Genomic DNA, 18,794 nt, shown 5'->3' with positions numbered 1-18,794 from the left:
TATGACCTGTCCATCTTGGGTGGCCCTGCACGGCATAGCTCATAGCTTCTCTGAGTTATTCAAGCCCCTTCACCACGCCAAGGCGGTGAACCATGAAGGGGAAGCCCCATTATTCCCCTTCATTTGAACATGTGTAGGCTCCACTGAAAGGATGGAGGTCAAAAGGGTATAACCAGTGGGAATCAAAAAACAATGGGAGAATGACATAGGCTATGAGATTAACCCCACTCAATGGACCAGAATGTGGTCTAACCCCCCCCCCCTTTAAATCCATATCAACGAAAAGGAAAGAACTCATTCTGAAACTCACCTACAGATGGTACCTAACACCAAGAAAACTAGTGCTAATATGCCCAGGAACCTCACCAAAATGCTGGAGAGGGTGCACCTCCACAGGCACATACCTCCACATGTCGTGGGAGTGCCCCAAAATCCAACTATTCTGGACAACAGCCATACGAGAAATATGTAAAATAACTAAGCAAGTATTAGACATCACCCCAGAATTGGCCCTACTAAACATCTTCCAAGACAACAATGCCCATTTACACCACAAAGAACTCATAACCCACCTACTTTCAGCAGCCAGAAACACCATAACCAGACACTGGAGAGACCTGTCAGGAGTAAGCATAGATCAATGGTACCAAATAGTATGAGAAACAGCCCTACTAGAAAAAATAACCAATAAACTGAAACTGACACGGGGACAAACAGAAGAAGACACTTTCACCCCAGTATTGCTCCCCTTTATCACATACACAGCCCAACAAGACAATGACAACAATCCACCAACAGCATACAAATCAATATGGCTAACCTGATCCAAAACACCCACCCACCCCACTCACACACGAAAACAAAGATCACCACAGCCAATCACAAACAAACAACCACACCCTAGGCCAACCCCAACCTCTCTCACCACCAAAGAAACACAAATGAACAGCAGAGAACCTGCACGAGCAACTCTGACACCAAACCCTACATACATTAAGTAAAATAGAAGCACCGCCACCCGACCCCACCCCACCCCCACCCATTTCCCCCCTTCCACCCCTTTCCCCCAATGTCTCAACAAATGAAACTGATTTGTAAAAATGTTACATGGAAAAAATACGAGAGACATTACACATACTTCTGTAAAATAAAAAAATCTTTAATAAAAAAACACAACAACAATGCTGGGTCGATCAGGCATGGTCATAATCCCCACCCAGGATTAACAGTTTTACAAACCAGCAGTAACAATTTTATTTGTATTCATGAGATAAAAAGAAACAAGCAACTGTCAAGCTAAGTTTCTTGATGGGTGCAGTATGAATTACAATAGGCAATTCTGTTTCTCTTCCTTTTACACAATATCTTTCAGACCCATTAGACCGTACTCCATCCACCCTCCCACTTTGATCACAGACCCATCAAGTGCTTTAACTAACTGCTCACTCTCCAACTTTCTGCATTCTGGGGGGACTCTAACTCCCTTAACATTCCATCCTACAAAACAACTCCCCACTCCTTACAGTTGCCTGGGGCAGAGTCACATTAAGGCATGTAATCGTTGGTTGCAGCACCTACTCAACTTGTGTACCAAGACCTCATGACCCCACAGTTCCCTAAGGGTGAATAACCAGACAAGACAACAGCATATGGTTTTAGGGGATCGCATAGGCCACAACTTTTATTAGTTACAGATGTGAGTGGTTTGGCATAGGCACTGAGTGAAGCCAGATTATATCATGGCAGCTTGTCTGCTGGGACTGCATCTAAGAGTAAACTACCATTAGGGGGAGCCCTATGACCTACAACAAATAAGAGTACCCCCCGGGTTCCCCGTTAGAGGAGTGGGACATGGGTGGTGCTGTGGGTTAAACCACAGAGCCTAGGACTTGCCGATCAGAAGGTCAGCGGTTTGAATCCCCGCGACGGGGTGAGCTCCCATTGCTCGGTCCCTGCTCCTGCCCACCTAGCAGTTTGAAAGTGTGTCAATGTGCAAGTAGATAAATAGGTACCGCTCTGGCGGGAAGGTGAACAGCATTTCCGTGTGCTGCTCTGGTTCACCAGAAGCGGCTTGGTCACGCTGGCCACATGACCTGAAAGCTGTACACCGGCTCCCTTGGCCTGTAAAGTGAGATGAGCGCCACAACCCCAGAGTCGGTCATGACTGGACCTAACGGTCAGGGGTCCCTTTAGCTTTACCTATGGCCCAAGTCCCCGTCTCGGCGTCGGAATCCCATTAATCCCATCTCCCTGAATCCCATTAACAGGATACCATTAAGCAAGGAGGGGCAGGCAGAGGCTACAACCTCTCCTCCAGCCAAGACCTAGTCTTACCCAACATGTAATCATTGGTTACAGCACCTTCTCAACTTGTATGTGTACTGCATTATCTCCTCCTGCATACAGGATGAATAGAGTCAGGCCTCTTTTAGCATTCCTGTTGTAGGCCCACATCCCAGTGCTTCATTCATTGAGCAATGAATGTAAATGGTGCCGTGTAGACATGTTATTTCTATGTCCCAGTGTAGTAAAACACGGGTTATTTCCCCCCCTGCATTTTGGGAATTCTTTCTAGCTCCTTTGCTTCTAAAACAGACTATAAGACCTGTTTATAATCAATCACGCTTCCTCTCTCTTGCATACACAGAGCTACAAGTCTGTGCCTGGCACAGATCCTTTTGTATATCATTCTTTGCATACCACACTTTTTTCTCTTCTAGTTCACCTTTAGTTCACAATGATGTGTAAATCACAATGATGTGTTAATCCTCAATGTATAATTAATTGTGTGAGTTTATATAACAATCTAAACATTAGTAAATACCTTAGTTATAACATTATCAATCTTAGTCATAGGTGGATTAAGAGCTTATATGCCTGTCTAAATACAGCTCTAACATTCTGGCTTTCATGTGCCAAAGATCTATGGAACGATGTAAGCCCGCCTTACATACAAATGAGCCAATAAGATTTCAGTTTCTTTGTCTTGTGTTAAGCCAATCAGCCACTAGCACATTCGTGGCCATGCTTTTGTAACTTTGAATAAAAGGAGATGCTGTGGGCTGAAAGAAAAAAAGATCTCTCTCTCTCTCTCTCACCTTCATCTGGCACACACGCAAGCTCTCTGAAAGAAAATATCTTGTTGTCTGTCTTTATTCATCTCTACAAACCTACAAAACCAACATCTGGTGACCCCTTGACGTGATTCTGAAGAAAGGTAAGTAATCAGATCCCCATAGAGATCCCTTTTAAAGCCAAAAGCATTCCTCATACTAATCCGACTGGGAAAAAGTCTAAAGCGCTTAATTCGTTAGTATGGGAGGGGATTTAAGTAAGGTGCAAATGGCCCACGCGAAAGAACTTCTTTCGTTAGTAAGACAGACAATAGACAAAGTTCAAATTTCTCTAAAAGAGATTGAACAGCTAATACAGGAAATAAATCATCAATGTCCTTTTTATCAAGCAGAAGGCTCATTGCAAATTAGCACATGGGAGAAGATCGGCAAAATTTTATTTTCCGAGCCACGTGCTCCAATCAGCTGTCTACTCACATGGCAAAAATGTGCAACGGCCATTGCAAAATTAGAACAAGCCTCTCTTTCAATTTCTCCATTGCTGGCAACTGCAGAAACACCTCCCCCACCATACCCTCTGATTTTGCCTCCTTTATCTGCTTCATCACCCAGCCAAAACCCCCCTCCTTTTTCCTCTCCTTCCATTGCTCCTGTACCGTCTCAGTTTACAAATTCCCCCCCATCCCCCCTCACCCCCCTTCTCTGCCTAAACAAGCTAATCAGCATGCCTTTGTCCCTTCCTCTTTGTCTTCTGAACATGCTGCTTTGCCAAAACAATATGGAGCCGTCCGTGCTGGGCTTTTACAAGCTAAGCAAGATGGGCTTTTTTCATTGGAAGAAACAGCTGCATGGGCTGGTGAAATGCCATTAATTTTTCCTCTCACTTATCAAAATGCTCCTGGAGGTAATCAGCTACAGGTATATCATGAGAAATTGCCTTATGCTGTAATGAAGGACCTAAGGAAAGCCATTAGTGATTCAGGTCTTAAATCTTCTTATGTTACGGGTATCATAGAGGGCATATCCACCTCTTATACAATGATTCCGAGTGACTGGAAAGATTTAATGAGGATGATGCTAACTGCAGCGCAATTTTTAGTTTTTGAAAATGAATTTAAACATGCTGCCATAGCTCTGGCTGATCCAATGCATACAGCAAGCCAGCTTTTTGGTGCTCCACCTTTTGATACCTTGGCTGCCCAAGCCGTGTTGTCACCTTCACACTTTCAGCGCACTGCAACTTGCGTGCAGCGTGCATTCCGTAAAATTCCTGTTTCAGGACAGCCCCAGAGTTCCTTTGTAAATGTTAAACAACATAATACAGAACCTTACCATCAATTTATAGATAGATTAAAAGAATCGATTACTAGAGAAATTGACAATGTGACAGCTCAGGATGAGTTGCTGAAAAAATTGGCTTATGAGAATTCTAATTCTGATTCTAAAAAACTACTGCAGTCTGTTGTAACTCGCTCAAAATTTAGTCTTGCAGACATGATACAGGCGTGTGCAGAAATTGGAACGCATTCACATACAATGTCATTGCTTGCTTCTGCAATCCAGGCTTCAGCGAAACCAACAGGAAATTGTTTTAATTGCCAGCGTCCAGGTCATTTTGCCAGACAGTGCACAGCCCCAAGGGGAACTGCACGTAAGGATAATACTGCAAATACCACGACCAGGCCTTCCAAAAAATGCCCAAAGTGTGGGAAAGGATATCATTGGGCAAATCAATGTAGGTCTCAGGGAAACTCCTTAGGGCCCCAACTCTCGGGCCCCCAAGAATAGAGAGTTGTCAGCCTTTAGTTTCTGCTGCTGCAAAGGTTTCTAAAAATGTGCCTTCTGAATTTGTTATTGATTTGATAAATCAAGAGACCAAATACACTGCATTACCTGGTGAAATTGTAATTATGGCCAGCCAAATGGCAGGCCCACTCCCTTCTAAAGTCACAGGTTTAATTTTACCAAAATTTTCTGCTGCAAAACAAGGCATTCAGGTCATCCCAGGTGTCCTGCCTCCTGACTATGTGGGCACAATCATGGTTCAATTTTGGAGCCATATGCCCATGCAGTTAACAAAAGGAGAATCTTGGGCGCAATTGGTGATGCTGCCTTCTCCACCTGATGCTGTTTCTGCTGTTGACACTAATTTGCACAGGCTCTCTTTATCTTTTTCCCCTCAGCTTCTAGCTGTGACCCAACGTATTGGAAGAGAGAAACTCCTTCGTAAGTATAAAATTAATGGAAAAATATTAGAGGGTCTGATAGACACTGGTGCGGATGTTTCGGTTATTTCCAGTAATTTTTGGGAACCAACTTGGCCGCTTGAAACTTCTCCTGAAGTGTGGGGCGTGGGAGGTAACCAGACTTCTTACAAAAGCGCACAGTGGCTGCCTGTCTCTTTGCCTGATAGCTCTGAAGTTATTGCATATATTCAGCCCTGTGTGCTCAAAATCCATCTTAATTTGTGGGGAAGAGATTTGTTGCAACAATTACAAGCAACCATTCAAATAAATGAGTAAGTTTGTGCTTCCACTTACTTGGAAGTCCACTGATCCTATATGGATTCCGCAATGGCCTCTTACTACAAAGAAATTGATTGCTTTAAGACAATTGGTCGATCAGCAATTATTAGCTGACCATATAGAACCTTCTGTCAGCCCTTTCAATAGCCCAGTTTTCGTAATTAAGAAGAAAAATGGAAAATATAGATTTTTGCATGATCTGAGGTCCATAAATAGTATTATTGAACCCATGGGGCCTTTGCAATGTGGTATGCCTAATCCAAATATGATTCCACATTCATATCAATTGGCTATAGTAGATCTGCAGGATTGTTTTTTCTCTATTCCCCTGCATGAAAAGGATCGCAAATTTTTTGCTTTTACAATTCCAGAATTAAATAATTGTAGACCATCTGAGAGATATCACTGGAAGGTTCTGCCTCAAGGCATGATAAATTCCCCCACTATGTGCCAATATTTTGTGGATAAGGCACTTCAATCCTTCCGTCTTAAGTACCCACATCTTAAGATTCAGCATTATACGGACGATATCCTTTTCTATTCTCCAGTCCTTCCCCCTAATTGGAAACATGATTTAATAACCTGTTTGTCTATGTATGGCTTAAAAATTGCTCCAGAGAAAGTCCAGGAATCCCCCCCCCTTTCAGTATCTAGGACATAAAATGATAGCTAGCTATTCTATTCCAATAATCCCTGAACTTCATATTTCAAAAACAATGAAATATGTACAACTGCAACAATTGCTGGGAAATATTAACTGGATAAGGCCTTATTTTAAAATCCCTCTTGAAGTGCTAAAGCCATTGTTCTCAGCTTTAAAAGGCCATCGGTCTCCTGGTGAGCAAATCACCTTGACCTCTGATCAACTGAACACTGTTAAACAGTTGAAAGGAATCATGCGTACTCAATGGGTTGATAGAGCAATCCCTAATGTTATGCCTGATGTAGTCATAATGACAGATTCTGTACAACCTTTTGCTGCAATTATACAGATAGGTCCATCTAAAATTCACATACTAGAATGGCTTTATTTACATCATGCACCAAGGAACACAATAAACCCTTTAGTGGATCTCCTTGCTCAGCTCATTTGCAAGGGACGACGGCGTTGTAAGCATCTTTTTGGTATTGACTGTAATCAAATCATTGTGCCTATGCCTTTAGAACAATGGGAAACTGCTCTCTCCACTAGCATGGATTTGCAGTGTGCTTTAGCTGATTTTGTGGGTCAGGTGGATTGTCATATTCCACCCGATACTCGCCTGCAAATGAGCAAGCAATTTCCTATGTCTTTTCTTCTATTTTGTCCCCTGTTCCTTTGAATGCCCTGACTGTTTTCACTGACGGGGCTCCTTCTAGGGGAGTTGTTGCTTGGCAACAGAATAAGGAGTGGCATAGCCTGTACACTCTCCCACAAAAATCTGCTCAGCGTTCTGAACTTGCAGCTGCTGTAAAAGCTCTGCATCATTTTTCTTCACAACCAATTAACTTGATTGTTGACAGCTTATATGTTTCAAACGTCATATGTAGAATGCAAGGCAGTTATGTAAGTCCTTTATTGGATGATAACTTGTTGAGTCTTTTCCTGTCTTTACAAATGCTTCTTTCTGCTCGCTCTCACCCACTCTTTGTAGTCCACATTCGCTCTCACCAACCTTTTCCAGGTTTCATATCAGATGGAAATGCAAAAGCAGATTCCTTGCTAAAAATTTTGCCTGTCTCTCCTATTGAAAGTCATGCCTTTCATCATCAGAATGCAAAAGCCCTTAGCCGCCAATTTCAAATTTCGTTGGAAGCGGCAAGAGCTATAATTCAGCAGTGTCCCCAGTGCAGCAATCAGATTGGCCATCCCAGCCCTGGGGTTAATCCCCGTGGACTGGAAGCAAATCAGTTATGGCAAATGGATGTAACTCATTTTGCCCCTTTTTCACCCTGGAAGTTTCTGCATGTCTCTGTCGACACATACTCTGGCTACCTTTGGGCCACGCCTCAAAAAGGTGAGCAAGTTAAGCATGTTTGCAATCATCTTGTTCGTGCAATGTCAGTTATGGGCAAGCCTCATTCTATAAAGACTGACAATGCCCCAGCATATTGTGCAAAGGGCTTTGCTCAGTTTTGTGAAACTTGGGATATTCATCATCTGTTTGGCATCCCTTATAATTCTCAAGGCCAAGCTATAGTTGAACGCTCTCATCGTACCCTGAAAACTGCACTGATCAGGCAGGAAAAGAAAGCAGGCATTCCAAACTCACTTTCAGAAAAGGAAAGTTGGTTGTCTAGTGTGCTTTTCACTCTTAATCATTTGAATATCTCCATACAGGATCATCACTCTTACACACGTCTTCAAAAGCATTTCCAGCAAAAGGAAATTCTTCCAGCTCCACTGGTGCGCTATAAAATTCTACCCTCCAATGAGTGGAGTGAACCAGTAAAATTGATTACATGGGGTAAGGGTTACGCTGCAGTTTCTACTCCACAGGGTGCCCGGTGGGTTCCTGCACGTTGTATTCGGCTGCACCATGGCATGGCGACAGGCTCTTCTAGATCCACTGCCTCAATTCAACCACCAACTCCAGATCACCAGCGATGTGACGTCCAGCCCCCCCAGGATTCGTAAGCGGGGACATCGCAATCCCCCAGTGACGTGGGGCCAAATAAAATCGCTCTCTCTTCAAGCTGAACAGTATAGGAGAGAACAGCAGCTGGAAGCAAGCCCTACTAATCAGCTTCTATCCCTCATTGCTTGTCTTAATATGAATTCCATGATAATTCTCATTTTCAGTATTTTAATTTTGCCTCTCTCTACTTCAGCTCTCCCTATTGGTGATTCCACATCGTTAAATGTATGGGAATCGTTTGCAAGAACGCTCAATGTCTCAGCATTTTGCCTTACTCAGCAAGTAGCCATTGGTGATATCCTTGGATCTTGTCTCATTCCTGTTTGCCATGATCCTCATGACATACAAAATGATACTTGGTTTTACACATCCCTACCTCAAAATGATTCACTTCGCACTCTTGGATATACTGGCTACCATAATTGGGGCACTCAAGTGCGCCAACGCCCACCTTTAGCAATTGACTTGACAACACCATATGTGGCTTCTTATAACGTCAGCTGCGCCCGTATGGTAAATTGTACAAAGACAAATTGCATAAAAATGGGCAAAAATAACTTCAATTGCTCTGATTATGTAAACATTTCTTATGTATATAAGTACACAGAACTACCAGCAGGCTGGTTTTGGTCCTGCCCAGGTTACACATTCAATTACATTCCAGCGAACATTAGCCACGGTACACCTTGCTGCTTAAGCCGTCTGTCTATCATATTGCCTGAGAAACATCATTTCTCTTACTCTAGATATCAGCGCAGTGTTGAACTGTCTGAGGACTGTGATGATCTTGTCTCTCTCCCTAGCAGGTCTGAATACATCTCTTTAGCTGTTTCTCTCTTAGGTGTTCCAGGTTTGGCTGTACGTAATAGCGCAAATATTAATTCTTTAGCTTGCTCTGCAGCAAAATCCCTGAATATTACGTCTCAGGCGCTCCATCTTCTCAACACAGAGCAAGCTGAACTTCACAACGGTTTACTGAAGACGAGAGCTGCTTTGGACTATCTACTCATGATTCATCATTATGGTTGTGAACAATTCGAGGAGATGTGCTGTTTTAACATCACTGATAATTCTAAGGCCGTTCAAAGGCAAATTTCTCATTTACAAAATCTCACTCACCACATTAAAAAGGATATCGGATTTTCAGGACTCTGGGATTCCTTTTCCTTGTGGTCGACGGCGTGGCTACCTAATCTCAAATGGCTACGCGATGTCTTTTATTATACCATTGTTATTGTATGTATATTAATTTTGTTTTGTTGCCTTCTCCAATGCATTCCTAGCCTTACAAATCTTTTTTCTCGCCTTCTCTCTCCTCCACCACCACCTAGCGCGCTCCTTGCAGCCTATTATGCGAAATGGCAACGCCACCAGTAAGAAAAAACAAAAACAAAAGGGGAGATGTGGGTAAGATTATTTTGAGATTCGTTGGCACACCACTAATCTTGAAGTACTTTTGCCCCATCCACCCTAGCAGTTTTATTTCCGGCATTTGATGGCAAACCACTAATCCAGAAGTATTGTTGCTTTATTCACCTAGTTGCCTTACCTCGCAAAGAAGAAAAAAAAGGAGGAGATGTAGACATGTTATTTCTATGTCCCAGTGTAGTAAAACACGGGTTATTTTCCCCCCTGCATTTTGGGAATTCTTTCTAGCTCCTTTGCTTCTAAAACAGACTATAAGACCTGTTTATAATCAATCACGCTTCCTCTCTCTTGCATACACAGAGCTACAAGTCTGTGCCTGGCACAGATCCTTTTGTATATCATTCTTTGCATACCACACTTTTTTCTCTTCTAGTTCACCTTTAGTTCACAATGATGTGTAAATCACAATGATGTGTTAATCCTCAATGTATAATTAATTGTGTGAGTTTATATAACAATCTAAACATTAGTAAATACCTTAGTTATAATATTATCAATCTTAGTCATAGGTGGATTAAGAGCTTATATGCCTGTCTAAATACAGCTCTAACATTCTGGCTTTCATGTGCCAAAGATCTATGGAACGATGTAAGCCCGCCTTACATACAAATGAGCCAATAAGATTTCAGTTTCTTTGTCTTGTGTTAAGCCAATCAGCCACTAGCACATTCGTGGCCATGCTTTTGTAACTTTGAATAAAAGGAGATGCTGTGGGCTGAAAGAAAAAAAATCTCTCTCTCTCTCTCTCACCTTCATCTGGCACACACGCAAGCTCTCTGAAAGAAAATATCTTGTTGTCTGTCTTTATTCATCTCTACAAACCTACAAAACCAACAGTGCCGTTTACGGGTGTTAAGTAATCAAGTGACAAGGAATCAAGTAGTATATATGCAGATCTAGATTAGCCCTTACATATTTATTCCTCAACTTTGCTTATCAAGAAAGAAAGAAAAGGCCCACTCCAAGGCAGCTGCAAGCGCTTTCTATTCACAGGACAGCTATTCCTCATTTCCTCTTTTTCACTGTTTTGCATTAAGGAGAATGAGCCACCTTTAATTGTTATTAACTTCAAGATGGCCTGCAACACATAAGCATAAAAATATACCACAACCTATTATTCAGTATTGGCAGTTCACAAATCTCACGATTAAATATGCAGAAATGAATTAAATTAACATAGCAAAATATAATTAGCAAAACAGTTTGCCAGCATAATCATTGCCACAGGCCTTAATTAACATGAAAATTAATTTCAGAACCTGGTGTAAGAAACTGTAATCTTGTACATTACCATTGCATGAAAACTCCGACTGCCTTAGGACACAATTTCTTGAAGGAGATCTCAATGAATCTTTTAAGGTGTGTGTGTTGTACTGTGTATGTATCTTATAAATATCAAAAGGCTACTTTAAGGGGGATGACAAATACTTTGATAAGGAAGGAATGATTAGATTTTGTCCTCTAGCTTTGTAGTTGAAGAGAGAAACCAGAATGAAGGTAGTGGTGTTCAGTGCAAATCCATTGTTGTGTTCTAAATACAATTCCATTCTTTATTTGGATTCAGCCATTAACAGTCCACCATATCTTGGTGCCTTGCATACCCAAGGTCCTAGGATCAACCCATGACATTTCCAAGCAGGGCTGGATATGTCCCCATTGTGAAACTGTTGAGAGCACTTGAACATAATAGCAATAATGATTAAGATCAATACATTTATAAAAGCAAGTGAAGTACAGTTGCTAGAAGCTTTACAAGAATAAAAATACCTATTAAAAATGATATAACAATGATTTTTTTTTAAAGCCAAGAAGAATGGGAAAAGGAAATAATGGAGGAGGATATTGCAAAGCTGGTCATAAAATTATCCTCAAATCACCCCATAGGGTAACGGCAACCTATCAAAAGGAAACTATAGAATGGTACTTTTTTCAATCTGTACACTTATTATGAAGATGTAGCAGCAGTGAAGGCTCTGACCCTGCCTGGAAGACGTCACAAACCAACAAAGGACCAAACTAGATGTGATGTTAAATGTTTTTGTAAACTTACACAATAACCTTTTTTGGGGGGGGAGTTAATAGGTATCAAGATCACAGTGTGGGGGCAGGAGGGTCTTAACTGCTTTCCTCCATTCCCCAGCTCCCCCCCCCATAGCTCTTATTTCCTCCTGGAGATTTGGGTGGAGGAATTTCAGTGCACCCACAGTATATATGCGGGAGCTGGGAAGAGACGGCATATTACAGCTGCTGACTCCTGACTTTTAGGTCCAGTCGCAGACGACTCTATGGTTGCGGTGCTCATCTCTCTTTACTGGCTGAGGGAGCCGGTGTACAGCTTCCGGGTCATGTGGCCAGCATGACTAAGCCGCTTCTGACGAACCAGAGCAACGCATGGAAACACCGTTTACCTTCCCACCAGAGCGGTACCTATTTATCTACTTGCACTTGACATGCTTTCGAACTGCTAGGTTGGCAGGAGCAGGGACCGAGCAATGGGAGCTCACCCCGTCGCAGGATTCGAACTGCTGACCTTCTGATCGGCAAGCCCTAGGCTCTGTGGTTTAACCCACAGTGCCACCCGTGTCCCACAGCTGCTTGGAGGGGGGTCTAAATTGGGACCTTCCCACATCCACTGGTCTAATTTCAGACACGCACACACACCATGCAGCTGTTTCTTTCAAGCCTTGTTAAATGCATTCACACAACATCTGGTTTAGACTGGTGCTCTAAAGGTCCCGTATAAAACATCACTACATGATGCCTATTGGAAAGGTCTTGGGGACCCATCATTTTCTGTTGCTTCTCAGTGGCAAAGATAATGATGCTTACCTCTGGTACTCCATTGCCCTGATTGGGTGAGTTATCAGACATGTGAAGACACCCTCCTTGTTGAAAAGCAATATCTTTGTGCTTCTGGGAGAGTCATTTTAACACAGTCATAAAAGGAGAGCACTTATTGCCTGGTAAGCTAGACCACTTCTGCTCATTTAGAAACGGTTGTAGCAAATCTAAATTGCAAACAGCCATGCCAGCAGGTGGGCTTGCAGTGCCAAAGTGGCATCATTGTTTGTGATGCTGCACAGGTGTAGCTGTCAGTACTGGTTAATTTAAAAACTCATGTGTTGCCACAATAAATGTTAAGGGAGGGGAAAAACCCTTAAACAGTCAAAATCTTTTTTGACATAGATGTTTTAAGGCCTTTGCTCTGTGGGGTTAATGTTGGCTCCGTGGCCCTAGAATTCTATGCTTGTTTTGACTACAGGCATGGAAACTGCGTTCCACCTTGCCATTTGGGTTTTTGGTCCTAGTCTATATTACTGGAGCTTCTTTGATGTGGTCTGCATCCAGAAATCCTACTTAGGTGTTTCCCTGAATGCATGTTGGATATAAAGGCAGAGAGAGGGTGGGGTGCAGAGGCAAACCTGGCACCCAGTTTCATTTTCCACCTTGCCCATATGTGATGACTCTACGTCAGACCTTCTTGTGTTGAGAGAGAAAGTCTGAAGGAGGTCTGTTCAAGCTCAGTGTGAAAAGAACCCATTTTACAATCAGGAACTCTGCTGCATTATGGTTCCTGATCATGAAGAAAACTCTAACGCAATTCACTTGAATTCTCTTAAGAGTTTCCATCCAGACTTTATTTCACTGTACACTTTTAGATGCCCATGTAAAACATTTTTGTTTAGGGAAGCCTATCTAGGCATGTAGATGCCGACATGTTTAAACTTGATTTACTATTAATTTGAATTGTTTTAAACTGTTTTAAACTGTTTCTGTTGATCATTTTAATATTTATTGTAAGCAGCTTTCACTATACTCAAGCAGTATATAAGTTTTGCAAAATTAAATTCAAATTAAATACAAGTGTCCTCAGAAGCATAGATAGCCAATCTCTAGTCTGAATTCCTGGTAATTATTAAGTTTTCCATTGTTGGGCAATATTATTTAAGTATCTATCTAGGAGATGTAATTGGGAATAGTACAGAGGTTAAGAGGTTTATTTTTATTTATTTTTTGAAAGGTATATTGTTACAAACAGCAATTCTAATTCTGGCACTGAATGCACAAATCACTGTTAACAAGCTGCTCTTCAAATGAACTGTTATTTACAATATATTTTGGAGATAGAAAGTTCAGCTGCACATCATCATCAGATTAACACACAGTCACTGCTATGTGATTCATTCTTTCCTATTACTAACTAGCAGAGTCAACTTAAATGTAACCACTTTCCTAACAATGTATTAATTGAAGGCCTTTTTGGAAACTCCATGGCATTTATCAAAACTAAATTTATTAAAATTTTATTTCTTCCTCTTCATAATGCATCAACAAAAGCCAAAACATAATTATAGCAAATACCAACAGGAGAGACAGCTATTAGCACCAGTCCCATGGAAAGCCAGATGAAAGTGTGTGGATAGGGTCCTTATATCATTAAGTCATTAGGTGGCACTGGACTTAATTGTATCTGAGTCAAATAAGGTATTTCCCTATTGTGCTTCTGTTCTTGTTTAAGGAGGACAATAAAGTTATTTCCTAGCTTCTTGACTGGTATGTCCTATGTCCACTAGTGGGCAGTGTGGTGGGGCTATGGGGCTCACCTGAACTCCCAATGGCTGAGTTGCTGTGGCTTACTGGGAAGGAGAGGCAGAGTGGTGAGATAGCTGCAAGATTGTACATGTGGGGAGAGGGGGGAGAGAGAAAAATGAGGTAGGAAAAAAGACGTCTCTTTCACACTGAAATGAAACTTTCAAGAAACTGGAGGACAGAATTTGATACCTTCTTTGAAGGTGACCTGGTAACTGCAACTGATCCAGAATGTGGCAGCTAGACTGGTGACTGGGAGTGGCCGCCAAGACCATATAACACCGGTCTTGAAAGACCTACATTGGCTCCCAGTACATTTCTGAGCACAATTCAAAGTGTTGTTGCTGACCTTTAAAACCCTAAACAGCCTCGGCCCAGTATACCTGATGGAGCATCTCCACCCCCATCGTTCAGCCCAGACACTGAGGTTCAGCTCCAAGGGCAGTTCCCTCACTGTGAGAAGTGAGGTTACAGGGAAGCAGGCAGAGGGCCTTCTCAGTAGTGGCGCCCGCCCTGTGAAACGCTCTCCCATCAGATGTCAAGGAAATAAACAACTATCCAACTTTTAGAAGACATCTGATGGCAGCCCTGTTTAGGGAAGTTTTTAATGTTTGAAGTTTTATTCTGTTTTTAATGTTCTGTTGAAAGCCACCCAGAGTGGCTTGGGAAACCCAGCCAGATGGGCTAGGTAGAAATAAATTCCTTTTCTCCTTCTCCTTCTCCTTCTCCTTCTCCTTCTCCTTCTCCTTCTCCTTCTCCTTCTCCTTCTCCTTCTCCTTCTCCTCCTCCTCCTCCTCCTCCTCCTCTTCCTCCTTCTTCTTCTTCAACACTAATTCAATCACTTGCGTATAGCCATGTGGAATTATGTTTTCATACATGAGAACATCCAGACATACATTTGTCCATCTACACAGCCTGATGTAGCATAGCATAGCAAATCTGTTTTAGGTCACTTTCCTGATTGTATCTTTTAAGAATCTAAGAGCAGCCCAGCTGGATCAAGCCAAAGCCCATAATATCCAGCATTCTGCTCTCACAGTGACCGACCAAATGTGTATAAGAAGCCCACAAGCAAGAAGGCTTATTGATCAAAGGAAGAAGGATAAGCCCCTGTTCTTCTACAATGACATATTGTGGATGGAGGTGCAGAAGATGATGAATCTCTATGAGGGCTCTGTACCAGAAATTTATTTGACCGTGGAGCCTGCATTATGCATCCTACCACCCCTTGCCTCCACAACTGGAAAAAATGCCCTTTGCAAAGGGCAAGTTCAGCAAAGACAACTGGATAATGCTTCCAGGGCCCCCCACCCTCATGCGTTAGTACTGATGAGAATGAATGAGCATCTGTTGAGAATTTTTATGGCTGACAACCTCCAGACTGGTGCTGAAGGGGACGTTGCACTTTGTAGTGACAGCAGCGATCTCGCTCTTTGCATGGTTCAGCAAACACATATTCTTCTTGATATCGTCGCTCAAATGCCATCATTTAGAGCCAGGGGAGTCACAGGTTGGAAAGCACATCCCAAAATGATGATTTTCTGTTTTTCATCTCTCTCTATACCCGGGACAGATATTAAATTCCTTTTTTCTGTGATGGCAAATGTGGTCCTTGTGTACTTGTTTGTCCCTCAGGTGACTCCAGGCCATCAGACACTTTCAAAGTCTGCTTTCCCTTCAGTATTTTATGACTGTCCTGTTCTTGAAAGTATGTTCTTGAATAACCTCATCCAACAATTGCTTCATATTTGATATTGTTTCCAAAAGGACCATAATTCATCAGTCTACAAGGGCAATTCGACTGATAATACACACACACTGTGCCTCCCCCCCCCCAAAAAAAAAATGACAAAAGGGTTTTAGCTGACATTAGACATATTGAGAGTAGAATTGTACATTTGGAAGGGCCCCAAAGGGTCATCTGCAATGCAGGAATTACAACTAAAGAACGGCAAGACTGGCGGGACCAGTTTTGCAGAATATTCTCCAGGGCAGGAGTGAAATTCTCCAGCAGTTCAGGGGGAACTTGAAAATTTCAAAACTCAGCAACCAAAATGAATACTTTTAAGTGAGCTTCGAAAACTTTTCCAATTTAACACTGTATTTTATTGACTACCTGTGTGAGCTGGTATGTTTACTGCTTTAGTGTTCTCTCTCTCTCTCTCTCTCTCTCTCTCTGTGTGTGTGTGTGTGTCTGTCTGTTTAGTTCTGATGTGTTTTAACAAAATCTTTTAAAACACAAAAATGTCTACTTTAGTGTTTCCAGAGGCTAGCCATAGCTTGAAGGCTAGAAGTGATGAAAGGTAACAAAGCGTGTTCTCACTAAAGGAGAGCACGTGTTGCGGATGGGGCCTAGCAAGACACCCCATAGTTGCCAGGCAGGATAAGATAGAGGGGCCTGGCAAGGATTGGCTGTTTGTGTTGCTGGGGTAAAATTGATGTTGCCAATTTGGGGGTGGGAACAGAGGTTATTTAAACAAGGTTCACAGCAAGCTGCTTTCTCTTTCGATATGGGAACCGGATCACCCGCCCTCCCTCCCTTTTGGGCTTGTGCTTTGACCTTGCTATGCCTGTCATGGGGTCGTCCGCCTTGGTGCGGGGGCCTGGTAGGAATTTTTCCATTTGGCTGATTAGTGTGTGCCATTTGGTTTTTGCCTACTGCGTAGCAAATCATCACAACTTGTAAGGTTGGCGGTTAGGCATTGGTTTAAATTGGTTGGTGGAGGGGTAAGGATTGGCTGTGCCTGCCCCTCCAATGCTGCTGCTGCATGGGAATTCCGTTAAAGGAATTCTGGGGCTTACCATCCCCTCGTCCAAACCCCTGGAATCGGGTGCGGGCCGCGTAAGACCCCAAGGAGCAAGCGGGGAGGAACTGAAGGGTCTGTGTCACAGCCCCAGTTGCCCTGATCTTGTTCCTCCACACTGACTCTCGCTGGAATCCGGGAGTCAGTGCTATCCCCCAAGGCGGGGGGGATAGCTAGTCATAACCAATGCCTAAGCAACCACTCACAATTTTGTATGTTAATAAAGTTGTGGCCAAAATTATGCCAAAAACCTTAAACAAAAATTATGTGTGATGTGTGAGTTATTGGGGTAGGGGTGTTTTGGGGGACCTCAGCACGCAACAGTTCTCATCTTCCTTGGCATACTGTAAAGAGAGAGGGAGGGAGGGAGAAAAAGAGAGAGGTTGTGGAAGGGAGAGCACTTTCAGCAGCATATAATTGAACGGGAAAAGACACTTGCAATATGAAGCATGGCCTCAGCATGGGAGACACAGCAGGAACCAACAGGGATATATTTCTGGGTGACAACACAGTGGTGAGCCAGGAAAGTAAACTCCCTACAGAAGCAGGTATTCAGGGAGGACGGAAGGGAGAAAGAAATTGCACAGTACCCCAGGGAGAGCTCAGTGATAAGAAGATTCCCAATTCGCCTATGGTATAGAAACACAGGACAATTTAAGATGTCTCTGAAGAAAGGATGAGGTTTTGCAGCTTCAAGGGAACTCATAAACGGGTTGCTTATCCACTTATAAACTGACCGCTCTACTGGAGTGTGAGAATCCAGTATAAGAATCATAAAACAAAGTGTTTTATAACCCACGTTGGGGTGTGCGTGTGTGCCATGAAAAGTAGGGTGCAAATGTACTGATCAATCAATCAAATTCAGGATGCATCAAAATCTCTAATTTGTAAATCATAGTAATGTATGCTAACCATACATTGTCTTACTATGGATGAAACAGAGCTGTGTTGAATGCACGCACACTTAGTTTTCCCACTTATTTAGAGTGATATAATAAAATATTTATTGTTGCTATTGATGACAAAATACATACAAAGAGAAATGGGGGTGTTGGGTGCTCTGTTCTGTGAACTTTTCAGAGATTTTGAAATAAAACTAAAACTTTTTTTTAAAAAAAATCCCACTCAGCTCCAAAATAAATTGCTTTGCTACAACTGCCTTATCAGTAGGAGATTCAGACTTCCTCACACATTAAGAAACAAATTAATATTATTGAATAAAAATAACACAATAATTTTCTAGATGTAAAATGTACATACCAATTTGATAAAGATTTGGGGACTGTTTGGCGAATACAGTGGTACCTTGGGTTATGTACTTAATTCTTTCCGGAGGTCCGTTCTTAACCTGAAACTGTTCTTAACCTGAAGCACCACTTTAGCTAATGGGGCCTCCCACTGCCGCCGCGCCGCCAGAGCACGATTTCTGTTCTCATCCTGAAGCAAAGTTCTTAACCTGAAGCACTATTTCTGGGTTAGCAGAGTCTGTAACCTGAAGCGTATGTAACCTGAGGTACCACTGTACATGGAGCAATGTTCCTGCTCACTCCATTTACCACCAGTAGCGTAGCGTGGGGGGTGCAAGGGGGTGCAGCCGCACTGGGCGCAACATCTGGGGGGGGGCGCTCGCACTCACAGCTCTCTGCCCCTACCTGGCTCACTCTCTCTCACTGCAGTGCTGGCTGTGTGAATCCAATCCGAGCCGCTGGGTCGCCGCCCACTGTGAAAGGGGTGGGTGCCAGGCGTGCGGTGCGG

The 18,794-nt window shown here is 42.7% G+C and overlaps 1 long non-coding RNA gene across 1 annotated transcript in view; it reads right to left on the bottom strand.

Annotated features, from left to right (window-relative positions):
* Positions 1–18,794, bottom strand: part of LOC309533896 — a 395,549-nt gene that overhangs the window by 39,722 nt on the left and 337,033 nt on the right. The gene's annotated exons all lie outside the window — the stretch shown is intronic.

Source organism: Podarcis vaucheri (assembly GCF_965113315.1).
Source record: "Podarcis vaucheri genome assembly, chromosome: 6".
Classification (NCBI taxonomy): domain Eukaryota; kingdom Metazoa; phylum Chordata; class Lepidosauria; order Squamata; family Lacertidae; genus Podarcis; species Podarcis vaucheri.
Note: the sequence above shows the minus strand (reverse complement) of the source record. Positions and strands in the feature narration are given on the sequence as shown.